Source organism: Zingiber officinale, chromosome 11A, assembly GCF_018446385.1.
Source record: "Zingiber officinale cultivar Zhangliang chromosome 11A, Zo_v1.1, whole genome shotgun sequence".
NCBI lineage: Eukaryota > Viridiplantae > Streptophyta > Magnoliopsida > Zingiberales > Zingiberaceae > Zingiber > Zingiber officinale.
The window spans coordinates 15,904,877-15,925,051 of NC_056006.1; positions in this window are offsets into that span (position 1 = coordinate 15,904,877).

A 20,175-nucleotide genomic window follows, 5' to 3' on the forward strand; every position below is an offset into this window, starting at 1 on the left:
AGTATGACTTAGATTCCGTCTTTCCGAGACCGGAATCTAGTCACGATCTCGACTTAGATATCCGAAATGGATCTAAGCCGGATCGACGCCTAATGTTCCCTTCCTGGGAATGCGTCCTCGCAGTCACACCCCTCCAGTGACTTACCTCACTTACCTGCTAGAAGTCCGGTCAGCCCGTCGACCCGTCTAGACTTCGTGCCAGCTATCCGGTCAGCCCGTCGACCTACCTGGGCTTCGTGCCTAAGCGTCCGGTCAGCCCGTCGACCCGCTTGGACTTCGTATCAGCTATCCGGTCAGCCCGTCGACCTATCTGGGCTTCGTGCCAGACATCAGGTCAGCCCGTCGACCTGTCTGGACTTATCCTGCACACTCGATCAGAGTGTTAGATCAACAATAAACTAACTTAACCTAATTTGTCATTCATCAAAACCTAGGTTAAATCGTTAGTGCTAACCGCACCAACAATTACAACACACACATCCAATCATATCGGTGTTAAGGGCCACAAACATTCACCATGTCACATAACATTCATAATATTTTATGCCATAAAATCTACTACAACTTAGTATATGCCTTCGCAAGTGGCTCTGATACTGCTGTAAGGAACTATAACACTAAATACATGGAAAACACAACAGAAATAAGTTCCTTCCAAAAGATCAATGCAAAGGAAACGACATACTAAGTTTAATGAATGGAGTTTATACCTTTGCTGCGTATCCTTCGCAATCCCGATAGTAATGTTTCTTTAGATATGGATCTTAGCGCAATCAATACGTCTGTGCCTCTACGGTATCCACGCAAACACATTCTCTGTCTGTCGTATGAACTCACGACTTGGAAAAGAAACAACCTTTTTTGTGCTAGCAACTCTACAAGGTTATTTTTGGCCAAGAGAAGAAGAGGAAGAAGAGTAAAAACTAAGAAGATCACCATCACCCAAAAGGTCACTTCATCTATATAAGGTAACTTCATAAAAAGGTTACTTTACCAAATAAGTTACTTCACCAAAAAGTTACTTTACCAAAAAGGTTACTTCACCTAAAGATTACTTTTACAAATGACTTTTTGCACTCATCTAATGAATACAAAAATATTTTTGTCTTTTGATCTTCCTTTTTGATTAATGATGTATTAATTTTTATTAATATTCATTAATGTTAATAGGTTGGATTTAGTATATTGGATTAACCATTAACCCAATAAGCCATTAACCCAATAAACCAATGAGTCTAACCCATTACTCAATGAGTCTAATCTGAATTCATTCGAGTCTAACTCAATGTATATAATTTGGATTAGACTTAATTAATCCTATAATCCATCTCCAATCAACAGATTCTTTGTGTGTGACCCAATAAGTTCTCATAATATTGGTAATGTATCTAAAATCATTTTAGATACATAAGCAATGAGTGACATCTCATAATATTGGTAATGTAGGATTGAAAAGAATTTAAATATCTCCACAATGACATGATATTATCCACTTTGGGCTAAGCCCTCATGGTTTTGCTCTTGGGCTCTCCCCAAAAGGCCTCATATCAATGGAGATATCTTTTTCTCTTATAAACCCATGATCTTTCCATATGTTTCCAATATGGGACTATGTTTGCAACCTTGCAACCCCAACAATCCCCCCCTCAAACAAAGGACCATAGGTTTCCCATGTACAATCCTCGACCCACCAGGTCTTCCTGCCCCTCGGTCCACCCGACCTACTAGGACTTCCTTGCCTAGTCGCAACTAGGACTTCCTATCTGGTGTCTGGTCCTCTTGATCCGAACATAAGAGCCTCCACTTTCTTTGTTCGAGGTCAATATTGTACCCACATGGCTCAATCAGACCATAGCTCTTGTGCACAGTCAGTGGTTAAACCTTCTGGCAATCCAGGATCTGATACCAATTGTAGGAACGAAAAGAATTTAAATATCTCTACAATGACATGATATTGTCCATTTTGGGCCTAAGCCCTCATGGCTTTGCTCTTGGGCTCTCCCCAAAAGGCCTCATATCAATGGAGATATCTTTTTCTCTTATAAACCCATGATCTTTTCCATGTGTTTCCAATATGGACTATGTTTGCAACCTTGCAACCCCAACATGTCGAGATCCAACATAATCTTTTTGTGTCTATTATCTTGTGTGGCTCAATCCTTCTAACCTTGATATTTAGATTGCATCATCCTCTTATCAATGAGGTATAGATTACATCATCCTCTTATTAATCTTTGTAATTTTTGATCTCTAAGTAGACACATTAAAACAAATAAGCTCAATATCACATATTGACTTATTTGAGCATGGTCATGCATTCTGTGTTCTACTAATCAAGGGGTCCACAGATATCACTTCTGTCATATGGAAGGGATAGATCCTATTTGTTAGAGTGTATACTGAAAGTCTAAGCTTTTGTAGACATTTATTTTGAATAAAGAATCACATTTGGTCAAATTATCTACATTTGTTTGTAGTTGTTCAATTAATTTATATTGTAGATAACATAGTATGTGGTGTCACATACAGAAGATAATGTTATTAGTACCTTATAAATTATAAACAGTAGCTCATGACCAAAATGGAAAGGAACAAACCATTGGAAGGTCGTAGTGTAATTAGGTATTAGTTTATCTTAATTATATAATTACACTAGTACACTTAGAGTGTATTGAGTAGGACCATTAGAGGTCGTTTCTTTTATACTGACTTTATAAAGAAATAAAGACCTCCGTTATTATGGAAGTGTGTGCTCTTAATCCTAATATAATAACAAGCACATATATTTGATATTTATTTCTTTAATTTATCAATGGGTGAGATTTAGTTCGATAAATCAATAAGCCCGATAAGTTGGGAAATGATATCACTTATAGTGTGTGTTGTTGATTATAGAAGGAAACTGTGTCCTAGTGATCTAGGTTGATAATGTCCCCAAGAGGAGCTCATAAGGATTGTCATGTTAAACCCTGCAGGTGGACTTAGTCCGACATTACGATAAGGTTGAGTGGTACTACTCTTGGACTAAGATATTAATTAAATGAGTTGTCAGTAACTCACTTAATTAGTGGACATTCAACATCTTAAACACAGGGAGACTAATACACTCATAATAAGAAGGAGCCCAAAAATGTAATTTGGGATTGGTGCGGTAGTTCAATAATAGTTCTCTAGTGGAATGAATTATTATTGATAAAATTAAGTTGTGTGTTCGGGGCGAACACAGGATGCTTAATTTTATCGGGAGACCAAAACCAATTCCTCCTCTCGGTCCCTATCGTAGCCTCTTAGTTATAGAGTACTATACCCACCTATACCCACCTTCATACCCATGTTGTAGGGGTCGACCAAGCCTTGGTCCATGGGTGGCCGACCCTAGCTTGAACCCAAGCTTATGTGGCCGACCCTATTAAAATATAAAAGAATTTTAATTTTAAAATTTTCTTATGTGGAAGATATAATTTAAAAGAGAGATTAAAAATTAAAATATCTCTTTCTACAACACATTAAGAAAAGAGATTAAATCTCTTTCCTTATTTGTAGATTGAAAGAATATTTTATTTTTCTTTTTTGTAAATTATTCACATGTTGAAAAATTAAAATTATAGAAATTTCTTTTTATCAACCATAAAGGGATTTTAAATGGAAATTTTATTTTTTAAAATTTTTGGAAACAAATAAGGAATTTTAATTGGTTGATTGAAAATTGCCTTATTTGCTCTTCCATGAGGTGGCCGGCCATGACATGGGTTATTAGGAAATTTTATTTAATTTTTCTTAATTAATTCATGTCAAGGAAAGTTAAGGAAATTTTATTTTAATTAAATTTCCTTATTTGCCAAAGCTAAGGATTATAAAAGAGGGGGTTTTGGGTGCCTTCAAGGTGAACAACCTCTATTCTATTTTCTCCCTCTTTTCTTCCTTGGTGTGGTCGGCCCCTTCAAGTTTTCTCCTCTCCTTGGTGTGGCCGAACCTCTCATCTTCCTTGGAGATCATGTGGTGGCCGGATCTTAGCTTGGAGAAGAAGGAGAGAAAGCTTGCATCCCTTGGAGCTTGGTTGGTGGAAAAAGATCTTCATCCTTTGGAAGCTTTGTGCTTGGCCGAAACTTGAAGGAAGAAGAAGAAGGTGCTAGGTGGTCCTCGTCTCGGAAGATCGTTACCCACACAACGTCCGAGATTAGAAGAGAAATACGGTAGAAGATCAAGAGGTCATTATTCACAAAAAAAGGTATAACTAATAATTATTTTTTGCATTATGTTAGTTTAGTTTCTTTGTAAAAATACCAAATACAAGAGGCATGCGATTCTAGTTTTTCGAATTAGTTTTCGAAATTGTGTTCTTTTGTTTTTATTTTCTTTTCCTTGTGATTTGATTGTTCTTAGTGATTAACCTAGGGTTACTATGGGAAGGTTAAATATTTAATTTCCTTAAAAGGCTTTGTCTAGTCGGTGGTGATTGCTCCCATATCTAAGAAGGCCATGTGCCTCGCTATGCAGTACTGGAAGCCGATTTTGGAAATAGATATTTAATTGTCTTTGTGACCTAGGTGATTTGGATCGAACGTGTTAAGTTTCGCAGGAGATTCAAGTCTAAACCTAAAAGAACAAATAAATTAAACTTAGGATCAAACTTGTTAAGTTCCGTAGGCGATCCAAGTTTAATTTAAAAGAACACATGGTAGCTAGGAAAAGGTTCAGACAATTGTAAAAAAATTTTATACAGTGGAATCGATAGGTTTTCCGAGTAGCAACCAAAAATTGGTATCAGAGCTAGGGTTTTGCCTCTGTGTATTTGGTATTAGTTTAATTATGCACATGTCATACATAATTTAGGCAGGATAATAGTAGGATGTGCTAACTTTTTGGATGCAGGATCCAACTATTATGACTTATAGTTATTGTGTGTGTGATTGGACCCTTGGACATGTCAAGGGAATTTTATTGTGTGTGCATGATTATATTATAAAATACAGCAGGAGCTGTATTTAGTTTTATTAGGATTTTATTTTTGATCTAGATACATGTACATTCCTTCGAGGAATATAGGATCAAAAAATGTAAAATTCTATTTATATCGCGGATCGACTCTTGTAAGGTGTGGAACCTTTTGTGGACCAGAGGCGCAGCGAAACAAGGAGCAAGATGGATGCGACAACTAGACCCGGTAGTGGTGGCCAAAAATGGCAGCAACTGGGGATGGCAACACACGGAGGACAACAATAGATAAAAGTCATAATAGTTGAAAATTAGTTTTTTTATTTATTGCTTTTATACTGTGCTGTGTGTGCTTGTTAGTATGCATGTTAAGTAGGCTAGCATAGTCAAAATTCCTCACTTTAAATAACTAAGTGAGAGAGGGATTTTAAATAAATTCCACGGTCTCCATTACTAGTTTGTTAGTGATGCAAACAAACTTGCGCGTTGGCTCTGAGTGCCTTCCTCCATATCGGATGAGTTTGTTTGTGGATCACTAGAACAAACTTCCATTTTGGATGACTATAGGAAATTAATTAAGAGCGTGTGATCTTCCCCATCGGAAGGGGCACAATCTTATTAATGGACTTAGTGTCAAGTAATGGTATACACTTAGGCACGTCTAATAGTATCCTCCCCATCGGAGTCACTGCTATTATTCGTGTGACCAAAGGAAACTAACTATTAATTTTATTTGTCAAAAAGTTAGGTTGACAAGATAATAAAATTAATGGGTTAAACCCTCCTTTTACAAATATTGAATTTGTATACGTTCACACTATCATGACATATAAAATTCACGATGTTTTGAGATGTTGGTTAATTTAAAATAGTATTGTTTGAGGAATCAATGTTATTCTAAATTTAGAGTTCTGACCAAAAGTTATTTGTGATTCTTAGGATGACTTTCAACCCACTGGCCATCATACTAAAAGAGAACAGACTTACTGGTCCTAACTACATAGATTGGAAAAGGAACCTAGACATTGTTCTTACTGCTGAAAGCTATAAGTTTGTACTAACTGAGCCTTGTCCTGATGCACCCAATGGTGAATCTACCCAAGAGGAGATTGAGTATCATAAGAAATGGGTAAAAGCAGATGAGATGGCACGGTGTTACATTTTGGCTTCAATGTCAAATGTATCGCAACATCAGCATCAAGATTTACCAACAGCTTATGATATTATGAACAATCTCAAGGAACTCTTTGGTCACCAGGATCGGCCCTCTAGGCAAGAAGCCATGAGAAAGATAATGACGACCACCATGCAAGAGGGTACTCCTGTGAGGGATCATATCCTAAAGATGATGGCTTATCTAAACGAAATACAAATCCTTGGAGGAGAAATTGATGGGGAAACCCAGATCGATATGATCCTCCAAACGCTACCTAGAAGTTTTTCGAAATTCCGCCTGAATTACAATATACTGACAGAACTTCAGGCAGCAAAAGGTTTGTTTCGTCATAATTCTCAGATTCACTATGCTGAAAATGGTTCTACTTCTAAACCGAAAGGAAAGAAGAAGAAGAAACAAGTTAGCTCAGCAAAGAAGGTGAATAAATCTCAGAGTACAGGACCCAAAGCTGGAGTGAAGAAGCCGAAGGGCAAGTGCTTCATCTGCAAGCAGTCAGGGCATTAGAAGGCGGACTGTTCTCGTAGGAATCAAAACAACAAAGGTATATCTCATGCTCTGGTTGTTGAAACATGTTTAGCGGTGTTATCTACCAGCACCTGGTGTGTAGATACAGGAGCCACTGATCATGTCTGCAATTCTTTGTAGGGGTTCTAGGAAACTTGACGACTATATGAAGGAGAAATAACAGTCTACATGGGCAATGCTACTAAGGTGGCGGCTGTTGCAGTGGGAGACACCTACTTATCTTTTGATAGGAATAGAAAATTGGCTTTAAGATATTGTCTTTATGTACCCAGTTTTAGAAAGAATTTAATTTCAGTTTCTAAACTGTATTTGGATGGATATTCTGTTTCCTTTAATAACAATGTAGTTATAAAGAGAAATAAAGTGATTATCTGTTCTGGTGCATTAGTTGGCAATTTATATACTTTAAATCCAATTTCTCCCATAAAGAAAAATATGGAAATTTATAACACATCTTCTAACACTAATAAGAGAAAATAACCTTCGGAAATGAACCAAGCGTATCTTTGGCATCTAGGGCTTGGACATATTAACTTAAGTAGGATTCAAAGGCTTATAGCTGATGGACTCTTGGGTTCATTAGAGTTGGAAAATTTTCCAACTTGTGAATCTTGCTTGGAAGGTAAAATGACCAAGAGGTCTTTTAAGGCCAAGGGGGTATAGAGCCAAAGAAGCGTTAGAATTGGTTCATTCTGATTTGTGTGGTCCTATGTCTATCCAGGCAAGAGGTGGTTTTGAATATTTTGTCTCTTTTATAGACGATTATTCAAGATATGGATATATTTACCTAATGCGCCGCAACTCTGAGTGCTTTGATAAGTTCAAAGAGTACAAGGCTGATATGGAGAAACGACTAGGTAAAAGTATCAAGACACTACAGTCTGATCATGGTGGCGAATAACTCTTAGAAGAGTTTAGGAATTACTTATCAGAGGCCGGGATTCAATCCCAATTGTCCGCACCTGGTACACCCCAACAGAATGGTGTGGCAGAACGAAGGAACATGACTCTTATTGAGATGGTTAGATCGATGATGAGTTATTCAGAATTACCAAATTCATTTTGGGGATACGCTCTGGAAACAGCAGCGCACATTCTGAATTTAGTGCCTTCTAAATCAGTATCTTCTACTCCCACAGAATTATGGAATGGGCGAAAACCCAGTCTAAGACATATTCAGATTTGGGGTAGTTCAGCACATGTGCTGAAACCAGATGCTGATAAGTTAGAATCTAGTACAGAAGTTCGCGTGTTTGTGGGTTATCCCAGAGGAACGAAAGGTGGTTTATTTTATAGTCCTAAAGACTAGAAGGTCATTGTTAGCACCAATGCCCAGTTTTTAGAAGAAGTCTATATAATGGATCACAAGCCCAGTAGCAAAATTATTTTAGAAGAACTTAGAGAGGACACTTCTACTTTAGTACCAACAGTACAAGATGAAGTACCACAAGAGACTGCAACTGTAACGACCACCCTTCTTACTACTACTACTCTCTAAGGATGACCGTTACTTAACTACTAACTCTACTTAACCGGTATGATTAAAATCCTCGAAGAAACCCTATCCAAAAATTTCGACAGAATCTCCCCTGTACCGGTGACCTTAAACTGACATACATAACATAATATACACAGCCACAGGCGGCTGGAACACATATCAAACATACAAAAGAAATAACATCACCACGCAGTTTAATGAAATCAAATCATGCAAGTAATGAATAGCGGAAACAAAATAAAAGCATACAATTAACTAACAGCAGAAGACTAAATGACTCATCTAATACATTCTTAATAAATGGCAATCTTAATAAATTCTTAAACTAAGTCCCAAGGCTTCCATAGTCCTGGCATCACACACCATCCGCGCCACCTTGTCGCCTTCCTTGCTAAATCTTTTCTTTTCCTTTATCTGCAGTAAGAGGAAGTGTAGTCTATAAGCAAAATTTGCTTAGTAAGCGCTATCTAACTCACAAAATCTCGATATGCATGTATATAAATAAAAACATGCTAAAACTGAATGCTAACATGTAAAGCTACTCATGCTCATACATAGCAAAGGAATCATACTAACTGAAATACTAAACATGTATAGCTAATCATGCTCATAAATAGCAAGGAACAGTAAACTAACTCATGCTCTTCTATTAGTAAAGAAACATACTGAAAGGCTAAACATGTAAGGCAAGTCTATACTATCATGCTTGCATAAAGAACTAAGCTTACTGAATTCTAAACACCTTCTGAATCTTATTTCACTTGTTTAAAGACTTATTCTTTAAATACTTTATACTTATGTAAAACTTGCTTTACTTGTTCAAAAACTTATACTTATAATACTTCAAAATAATAATTAACTTCTTCTTGGGCCCGGCAACTGTGCTTTTACTTTTGTAACGACCCGACCCATTCGGCGACCCATTTGGCGGCCCATTTGGCGACCCTATGGTCGTCGACCGTCGGTCGAGCCGTTACTACTAGGTTATCTGAACCTAGGGACGACTATGGAGCCCAGCCCAGGACAGTGCCACTGATAAAAGTAAAATACTTGTTATCTTTTAATACTTCTATATAATGCCTCGGCATTTTCTTTAGCACCTTGTATGCCAAAATCCCTAAAGTCTTGACTTTGGGATCTACTTAAGGCCTTGGCCTTTTTCTTTCTTTTCTTTATCTTTCTTATATTTTTCTTAAACTCTTAAAAATAATATAGGCATGCTACAACAGAATTAAATCAAGGAAAGAAAATCTGACTTCTATAAGCATGCTATATCAGAGACAAATCAAAAGAAAGCATATCTAACTTCTTTAAACATGCTACAACAGGTTCAAATAACAACATGAACTTAGAACTAAACTTGGGTATAAACAGTTAGAGCTTAAGGTAAATCATGTATAGGAATATGATGGACTTAAAGCTATGCATACTAGAAGCGATAAATTCATATTCAAATGAAACCTAGGTCATGCTTAAATAATTCAAAAATCTGTATTGCTTCTACAGGTTGTTAATGTTATCCCAATAGCAAATAAATCTAGAAATCTGCTCGTGCACATTTAATAGCAAGGAAACTAGAAATAAAATGCTATACATAGCTATTCAACACTAAAAAAAACTGTTAAAGCTTGATACCCATGTAAAGCCTATACTTTTATAGAGTGATAGAGATCTTTACACATGTTACAACTAAACAAAGATTTACTACTGAAAGCATAGGAAAAACATGACTGTTCTTCATGTACTGAAACTATGTAAAGCCTATCAACCCACGGCAGAACCTGAAATCTGCAGCAAATCCTAAATTAAGCCACACCTATCTATACAGAATCCAGGAAATGGAAGGAACAAAGGCAACTTCGAAAACTGAAGAAAGGTTACCAAATCCTTATCAACTAAATTCTGCATGGCATATTCTGGAAGCAAGAAAAGAAAACTAAATCCCTTGCACCCACAACTCTATACAACATGTTCCGTAGGCAAGGAAAGAACAATCACAACTAGAAAACTAAATCCCTAGCTTGTTAACTTTGTACAGAATTCTTAGGCATGCTTCTGCAGAAATAAAAGGAAACAGCAAATAGGTAAATCTGTGCAGCACGATCCGAAAACAGAGAAAGCAAGGGAATTCATGCAAAACTTCGGAAACAAGGAGAGAATCAAGGATTAAACCTCGGAGCTATCCTACTGCAGGTGAGTAGCGACTTACATCGGTTCCTTGGACTTACAGCCGGTGAGAACAATTCTAGGGCTTCGGAGAACTCGAGCTTTCGGTCCCTCCTTGTGCTCACAGCTCCTCCTCGACGAGAGGAACGCAAGGAGATGAAGAAGCCTTTGAATGAGCCTTTGGCCGGCCACCGGAGACGCCCTAAAGCTCGGCCGCGTTTTTCGCCCGAGAGGAGTCGCCGACGCGAGAGAGGAGAAGAGGAAAAGAGAGAAAAGAAAAATAACTTAACCCCTCTCTTACCTATCCTTTTATAACCTAGGGTTATGGCTTAAGACCAATTCATGATTGATTTGTTCACGAAACATCAGCGTGCTCGCTTGGTCCGCTGGAAAGTCGGATTCCCGAAGGTCTCGGGTTCGAGCCGCCCTCGACTCTTTCCTTTGTTTTTGAAACGGAATTTTAATTTCATTTCTTACAACTACTTAACTACATTTAATTCCCTTATATTATAACAAAACTTGCTTAGCTCAGTTGGTTGGCTGACCTTGGTTAAGGTCTAGTTCGGTCTAGGGTTTAGGGTTCAAAACCCAACCTTAACACTTTATTATTATTATTTTTTTTAAACTTCTTTCGTTTGGTAAAATTACCAAACGAACTCCAAAAATTACATAAAAATACTCTATAAATTCCTAAAAATATCTAGAATTTTTCTAAAGTATTTCTAAATATTTTAAAGCACTTTTAGAACTCCTAATGAGGAAAATTGGGTCGTTACAGCAACACGGGTCGCACATGATACACAACCACAGACGGTGCCTCGTCGTAGTGGGAGAGTTGTGAGGGAACCTGAGAGATTCATGTTTTTGGGAGAGTCTTCGGATTTTATTCTGGGTAAACATGAACCTAATCCCCGAACATATGACAAAGCACTCCAAGATATAGATGCAGTATCTTGGCAAAAGACAATGAATTCTGAAATAGAGTCTATGTACTCTAATAAGGTCTGGGAGATTGTAGAACCACCTAATGGTGTAAAAGCCATTGGATGCAAGTGGATCGACAAAAGGAAATGAGGGACAGACGGGAAGGTAGAAACCTTTAACGCAAGGCTTGTTGCGAAAGGGTATACTCAGAAAGAGGGAATCGATTATGAGGAAACCTTTTCAGCGGTAGTCATGCTTAAGTCTATCCGGATACTCTTATCCATTGCCGCTCATATGGATTATGAGATTTGGCAAATGGATGTCAAGACAGCTTTCCCTAATGGAAGTCTTGAAGAAAACATCCATATGAAGCAACCAGAAGGGTTCATTGAAAAAGGCAAAGAACATCTAGTGTGCAAGCTCAATCAGTCCATTTATGGACTGAAGCAAGCTTCAAGGTCTTGGAACATCCGATTTAATGAAGTAATCCAGTCATATGGATTTATTCAGTGTCCGGATGAGTCTTGTGTATACAAGAAGTGTAACGGAAACGTGGTGGTATTTCTTGTACTATACGTAGATGATATTTTGTTAATTGGCAACAATGTCAAGGTATTATCAGACGTAAGGGTATGGTTGTCAAAACAATTTGATATGAAGGACTTAGGAGATTGTGCACACATTCTTGGGATCAAAGTTATAAGGGATCCCAAGAAAAGAATGTTGTGTCTATCCCAAGCTTCATATATAGATACAATCCTTACTCGTTTTAGTATGCAGAATTCCAAGAAAGGTTTCTTACCTTTTAGGCATGGAGTAGCTCTATCAAAAGAGATGTCTCCGAAGACATCGAAGGAGGTAGAGGACATGAAAGGAGTTCCTTATGCTTCGACTGTAGGAAGCCTTATGTATGCAATGCTGTATACGAGACCTGATATCTGTTTTGTCGTGGGCATAGTTAGCAGATATCAGAGTAACCCTGGACAAGGACATTGGACTGCGGTAAATCATATATTAAAGTACCTGAGAAGGACTAGAGATTATATGCTAGTTTATCAATCAGACGATTTGCTCCCTATGGGTTACACGGATTCAGATTTCCAATCAAATAGGGACAACAGTAAGTCTACATCAGGCTATGTGTTTACTTTAGGAGGTGGAGCCATTGCATGGAGGAGTGTTAAGCAAAAATACATTTCAGACTCAACCATGGAAGCTGAGTATGTGGCAGCCTCTCAGGCAGCTAAAGAAGTAGTATGGCTCAGGAACTTTCTAATGGACTTAGATGTGATTCCTGGTTTGCCCAAAATCATCACAATTTATTGTGATAATAGCGGTGCAGTTGCAAACCCGAAGGAACCACGAGCCCATAAGGCAAGTAAACATATAGAGCACAAGTACCACCTAATACGAGATATCATGAAGCGAGGAGAAGTTATCATCGCCAAGATTGCATCAGCAGATAACCTGGCAGATCCTTTTACTAAGGCCCTTCCAGCAAAAGCTTTCGATCGACATGTGGAGGGGATAGGAATCAGATGTATGGCAGTAGATATGGCAGCTTAGTCATTAGTATAAGTGGGAGATTGTTAGAGTGTATACTGAAAGCCTAAGTTTTTATAGACATTTATTTTGAATAAAGAATCACATTTGGTAAAATTATCTACATTTGTTTGTAGTTGTTCAATTAATTTATATTGTAGATAACATAGTATGTGGTGTCACATACAGAAGATAATGTTATCAGTACCTTATAAATTATAAACAGTAGCTCACGACCAAAATGGAAAGGAACAAACTGTTGGAACTCCAAGGTTGTTTTGGTGTGATCAACAAGTTAAGTTAGGTCCTGTGTATTTAACCTTGTGTCTAAGTGTGCAGGAGCTTAGGAACACAGGTACTCGAGCGGAAGATGCAGCTAGCGAGAATGACGGCACGCTGTGCGTCCGAGGGACGAGGTGCTGCGGAAGAGTACACCGGCGGATGAGAAGGAAGTGCGCGCGGTGGTTCCGAGGTACAAAAGCCGGAGCGGAAGATTGCTTGGGGAGCAAGAGACGCAGCTAGCGCGAAGGTCGGCACGGGCTGCGACCGAGGGACGAAGTCTGCGGATGAGTACGCTGGTGGACGAGAAGGGACACGCGGCAATTCCGAGGGACTAGAAGCCAGAGGGAAGCACGCTCGAGAAGACCGGAAGATGGGTTCGGGTGAGCCCTATTCCGGATGTCAGAGATCACCCAAGCAAACGGAGCCGGAGCAGAAAGACCCGGACCAGAGGCGAGCTGAACCGGAGAAGAGAGCACGGACCAAAAGTCAATTGGGTTGACTTTTGGCTCCGGGGCGCCCGGAGCTGTCTGGGGCGCCCGGAACCCTTCCGGGCGCCCGGAAGTGACTTTTTCATAGGATCGAGCTTTGACTCGATCCAACCGTTGGGGGATAAATTTTATCCCCTCCAGGGCGCCCGGAACCCTTCCAGGCGCCCCGACCAAGGCTATAAATATAGCCTTGGTCCAGAAGCTTTTCAACAATCATGATCATTCTATTTCCAAACACTTGTATGCTTTAGTTATAGTTAAGCTTCTGTTTTCTGTGCCTAAACGCTGTAAGAGGCTTCTTCGCCTGAAGGAGTTTTTGAGCTTAATCTTCCTTGGATTAACAACCTCCCCGGTTGTAACCAAGTCAAATCCGGTGCCTCGTTTTTATGCCTTATTTTCTGCTTAATCTATTTTACAAGTGTTAGCTTAATCGTTCGAGAAAGGGTTGTCTGTTTTTAATTGACAAGTTATTTACCAACCCTTATAGCCGGCCCAACGGTCCTACAAGTGGTATCAGAGCCGAGACGCCTCAGAAGGACTAACCGCCGTCTGAAGCAACAATGGCCGAAGCTAGTGACTACCCACCAGCATTCGAGGGGCAACTTTCTTCATGGAAGCAACAAATGAAGGTATTTCTTAACTCTGATATTGGTATTTCTATAATAATAAAAACAGGTTATGAAGCACCGAAAGACACGAACGGAGAGAAAATCGGCATACGCCTCTGGAACGAGAAGCAACGTGAAGAGTCCATGGCGAATGCTCGGGCAGAGTTTCACATTCTAAGCGCAATACCAACTAAAGATTTCGACAGAGTCGGAGAGTACAAAAGCACGAAAGAACTTTGGGAAAAGTTCTTAATCCTCTACGAAGAACCGGTTGAAGTCGTCTCCTCAATAGACATCGAGCCGTCATCAGAAGAATCCGAGACGGAAGAAATTACCAAGACAACCCCAACAGCCGAAGTACATCCCGAGATCGATAAAGGGGGAGAATCTTTGGAAGAAATTAATTCAACAGGGGGAGAACCAACGGCCGACGAGGTAAGTAAGGTATGGCCTCTACCCTCTGAACAACTGATTCAATTAATCAAATTACCTGAAGATTTTTACGAACCAAAATTTGAATTATCGAAAGAACTTTTCGGATTAGAAAATCTTCGGTCGAATAATTGTTACAAATTACAAAATATTCCTTCAAACGAATTTTTCACATTGCCGAAAGAATTGTTTATATTGTCGAAAAATTTTATCAAGTTAAAATCAATGCCATCTGAATATTTCTGTGAAATTGAAATTCAAATAGAAATTAACATGATACAAATTTCTGCATGTATAATCTTTGTGGCATTAAATCTAAAAAAGATTGATTTAAGAAATTATGATAAGTTAAAATGGAAATTTAAAACTTTCTGATAAATAGAATTAAGAACTAAATAAATAAATAAATAAATGCATAGAAATTTTTTAAAATGATTAAATTTTCTTGCATAAAAGTCTTTTGGGCTTAGAAAGTTTTTTTTTAACTTAGAAACTTTTCAAAAAGCTATTGTTGACTTAGAGATATTTTAACAGATAACTTTTCAAAATTTTCTATGTCTTTAAACCCTTAGAATTTTAAACCCCATTTTTATTGTGATCAAAGGGGGAGAAGAAGAAGTATAAGTCTAGGGGGAGGTAGAGAAAATTGAAAATTAAAATTTTCTGTTGGAATTTAATTTTTTCTATCTTATTTCACTTAATTGCAATATAAGTTAGTTTATGTTTTATGTCTATTTTTTCCCTAGCTTAACTTGGGTTGATCACACCAAAAAGGGGGAGATTGTTGGAACCCCAAGGTTGTTTTGGTGTGATCAACAAGTTAAGTTAGGTCCTGCGTGTATTTAACCTTGTGTCTAAGTGTGCAGGAGCTTAGGAACACAGGTACTCGAGCGGAAGACGCAGCTAGCGAGAAGGACGACACGCTGTGCGTCCGAGGGACGAGGTGCTGCGGAAGAGTACACCGGCGGACGAGAAGGAAGAGCGCGCGGTGGTTCCGAGGTACGAAAGCCGGAGCGGAAGATTGCTCGGGGAGCAAGAGACGCAACTAGCGCGAAGGTCGGCACGGGCTGCGACTGAGGGACGAAGTCTGCGGATGAGTACGTTGGTGGACGAGAAGGGACACACGGCAATTCCGAGGGACGAGAAGCCGGAGGGAAGCACGCTCGAGAAGACCGGAAGATGGGTTCGGGTGAGCCCTATTCCGGATGTCAGAGATCACCCAAGCAAACGGAGCCGGAGCAGAAAGACCCGGACCAGAGGCGAGCTGAACCGGAGAAGAGAGCACAGACCAAAAGTCAATTGGTGTAACGACCCGACCCTCTTGGCCCATTTGGCGGCACATTTGGCGACCTCTCATGTCGTCGACCGTCGGCCCTTATGTCGTCGGCCCATTTGGCGACCTCTAATGTCGTCGACCGACGACCCTTGCTTTACTCACTAGGACTTCCACCACATAGGGTTGCCTCCCCCAGGTTGAACTCTAAACCTCCAGCTTAAGTATTAGAGTTTGTGAATCCTGGCAACCAAGTGAGATGATCTCACTTGGTTGCGAGATCATAAACTCTAATAAGCTGGAGGTTTAGAGAATCTGAGGAAAACAATCTTGCAGAGTGAAAATCTAGAGGTCGCTGGGCCGACGGTCGACGACATGAGAGGTCGCCAAATGTGCCGCCAAAAGGGCCAAGAGGGTCGGGTCGTTACAATAAAAAGGCGCCTTTTTATTTACAATAAAATAACGACCCAATTTTTCCCATTTCAAGTTCTAAAAGTCCATAAAAATATTTGGAAATGCTTTTAAAATATTCTAGAGATTTTTAGGAATTTTTAGAGTATTTTTACGTAATTTTTGGAGGTCGTTTAGTAGGTTTACAAAAAGAAAGAAGTTTTGACAAAAATCGTTAAAGGTGAGACTCGAACCCAAGACCTCCGGCCGAACCCGACCTAACCGAATACAGCCAACCAACTGGGCTGCGCACGCTTTGTTAACCAAGTATGAGGAGAAATAAGTTTAAGGTATAGTGTAATGGGAATCCAAAATTAGACCTAGCTATAAAAGGTTAAGGGAAAAGGGATTAATTTTATTCTTCCTTTTTCTCCCGAAATCTTTTCTTCCTCTGGTTCTCGCGTGCGGCAGCGGCGGCGTTGCGTGGGCGAAGGCGAAGCCGAGATTAGGGCTGCATTCCGGCGGCTGGCGAGCGTTCTTCTTCAAGGGTTCTTCACAAACCAAGCTTCTCTCGGCAAGGCAAACGCTCGGGCAAGAGAAGAGGCCGAGATTTGGAGCTTTGCTCGAACCCTAGACCTCCTCCTTCTCGGTTGTAAGTTCTAAGAACAAGAGTAAGTACTACTCTCACCTGTGGTAGGAGTTGCTTCGTTTTGTATGGTTGCTTTCGGATTTTGCTTGCCGTGTGGAATTGTAAGCTCGGTTTTGTTTCCTTTCCGTGCCCTGTTCATAGCCGAACAACATCCTTTAACATTAGGGTTTGTAGGTTTCGGTTTTAAGCCTAAGTATAGCATGATTTGAGCTCGCGGGGTTGAAGTGGGTGGATTTTTGGTGCCATCCGAGTGCTGCCGAGACCTGCACAGGGAGCCTTGATACCTGCCGTGACCTGTACATGAGGTTTGGGTTATGCCGTGACCTGCATAGGGAACTCCAAGTATCATCTAGGCTAATTGAGCAAGTAGAATGGTTTAGTGCTAATTAGAATTGTATGCATTTATTCTTGAGCGTATGTTGTTCATGAACCTCTTTGCTTTAGGGTCATGTTGTACATACTTAAGTTTGATGGGTAAATATTTTGGACAGCATGCTTATAAAACCTGAGTCGCATTCCTTTGCTTCCATTACAGCATGATGGGAATTTCTAAGTAGCATCCTATACTTGTCTTACAGCATACTTAGAAGGCCAAGAAATTAGTTTCCTTTACGCTTCGTTTATAGCATGTTTAAGAAGTTTAAAGTAGCATGTTACCTTATTTTGTATAGCAGGTTTAAAGGCCTTAAAGTAGTATTCTTTGTCATGTTTTAATAGCAGGTTTAGAAGCCCTAAAGTAGCATTCCTTGCCTATTTTTACAGCATGAATGGAGTCACTAAAGTAGCATCCTATACCTGTTTATTACCGCATACTTAGAAAGCCCAAAGTTAGCTTCCTTTTGCTTTATTTCTAGCATGATTAGAAAGTTTAAAGTAGTATGGTTTTGCCTATTTTGTATAGCATGTGTAGAAGATTAAAGTAGCATGTTTTATTCTATTTTTCAGCATGTTTAAAAGCCTTAGAGTAGTCATCCTTGCCATGTACTTACAGCAGGGTTAGCAGCCCTAAAGTATCGTTCTATACTTGTTTTTACAGCATGATTAGAATCATTTCATACTTGATTTTACAGCATGTTTAGAAGCACTAAAATAGCATCCTTTGCCATGTTTTCACCGTATGATTCAAAGGCTTTAAATTGCTTTATTTAGTTTAGCTTATAGCATGGTCAGTTGATTATACACCCATACTTGTTAAGTATATTTAAAGGACTCCCACAATCTTTAATAAAAGATAATAAGAAAGATAACAAGTAAGTCAAGCAAGAGGCTAGTACCCGACATCCAAGAGCTTGTCGTTAAACAAATCCAGGTGACCATTTCCGAGGTCTTGGCCCTGGTAGACCGAGGTCTGCTCTTTTAGGATTGGTGGCTCGCAACCCCAACCTATTAGGGAACGCGCATGAGATGGTACTAAGCCTGGGCCCAAAGAAAAGAAAACCAAAGAAAAGAAAACCAAAGAAAAGAAAACCAAAGAAAGAAAGAAGAAGTGAGTAAAAGATAGGAATTAAAAGGTTAATTTCTAACACAAGGATATAAGAAATGAAACAAGTTACATGCTTAGAATAAATAAGAATGGTTAGTTTCTTTAATTCTAAGTTTACATAGTTAGTTTCTTGTTATTCTGCTTGATACTGAGTATGATTTGTATCTAGTTCATTTTCTGTATACCATGAGCATATGCAGATAGTTTTAGTATTTCAGTTATAGTACTTATGCATTTCATTTATGCATTTCGAGTTTTGTGAGATAGATTAGTACTTACTAAGCGTTTTCGCTTATAGATCTTGTTTTCTTTCCTCCTACTGCAGATAAAGGAAAAGCTAAGATATGAAGGGAGGCGACAGGGTGGTGGTGATGATGGATGTGTGTGGTGGCTGAACTATGGAGGGATCCAGAGGGGACTAGCGAGATTTATTCATTTAGAGTTTATGTCTAGTTCATTTTCCTTATTTCCATTATGAAACCATGAGTTTATGCTTGAGTTTGAAGTGCATTGTAGCTTGTTATGTTTTGTTCTGAGAGTTTTGAGTTTAATTCTTATTGCTAGTTTAGTTTTTGATTAGAATATGATTTATTAATGCGTGGTTGTGAAGAATATTGTGATCCAGCCGCATGTGGCTGTGTATATCTTTTATGTATTGTGGATTTGGTCCCCGGTACAGGGGAGACTCTGCCGAATTTTTCGGTGGGAATCCCTCTGAACTGTGATAAAATCTACCTGACTCTAATTATAGAGTCAGTGCTACTAGGAGGGAAGTTATAGTTAGGTAACAATCTCCCTTAGAGAGTAGTGGTAAGAAAGGGGGGTTGTTACAATTGGGTTGACTTTTGGCTCCGGGGCGCCCGGAGCTGTCCGGGGCGCCCGGAACCCTTCCGGGCGCCCGGAAGTGACTTTTTCATAGGATCGAGCTTTGACTCGATCCAACCGTTGGGGGATAAATTTTATCCCCCCAGGGCGCCCGGAACCCTTCCAGGCGCCCCGACCAAGGCTATAAATATAGCCTTGGTCCAGAAGCTTTTCAACAATCACGATCATTCTATTTCCAAACACTTGTATGCTTTATTTGTAGTTAAGCTTCTGTTTTCTGTGCCTAAACGCTGTAAGAGGCTTCTCCGCCTGAAGGAGTTTTTGAGCTTAATCTTCCTTGGATTAACAACCTCCCCCGTTGTAACCAAGTCAAATCCGGTGCCTCGTTTTTATGCCTTATTTTCTGCTTAATCTATTTTACAAGTGTTAGCTTAATCGTTCGAGGAAGGGTTGTCTGTTTTTAATTGACAGGTTATTTACCAACCCTTATAGCCGACCCAACGGTCCTACACAAACCATTGGAAGGTCATAGTGTAATTAGGTATTAGTTTATCTTAACTATATAATTACACTAGTACACTTAGAGTGTATTGAGTAGGACCATTAGAGGTCATTTCTTTTATACTGACTTTATAAAGAAACAAAGACCTTAGTTATTATGGAAGTGTCTGCTCTTAATCCTAATATAATAACAAGCACATATATTTGATATTTATTTTTTTAATTTATCAATGGGTGAGATTAAGTTCGATAAATCAATAAGCCCAATAAGTTGGGAAATGATATCACTTATAGTGTGTGTTGTTGATTATAAAAGGAAACTGTGTCCTAGTGATCTAGGTTGATAATGTCCCCAAGAGGAGCTCATAAGGATTGTCATGTTAAACCCTACAGGTGGACTTAGTCCGACATGACGATAAGGTTGAGTGGTACTACTCTTGGACTAAGATATTAATTAAATGAGTTGTCAGTAACTCA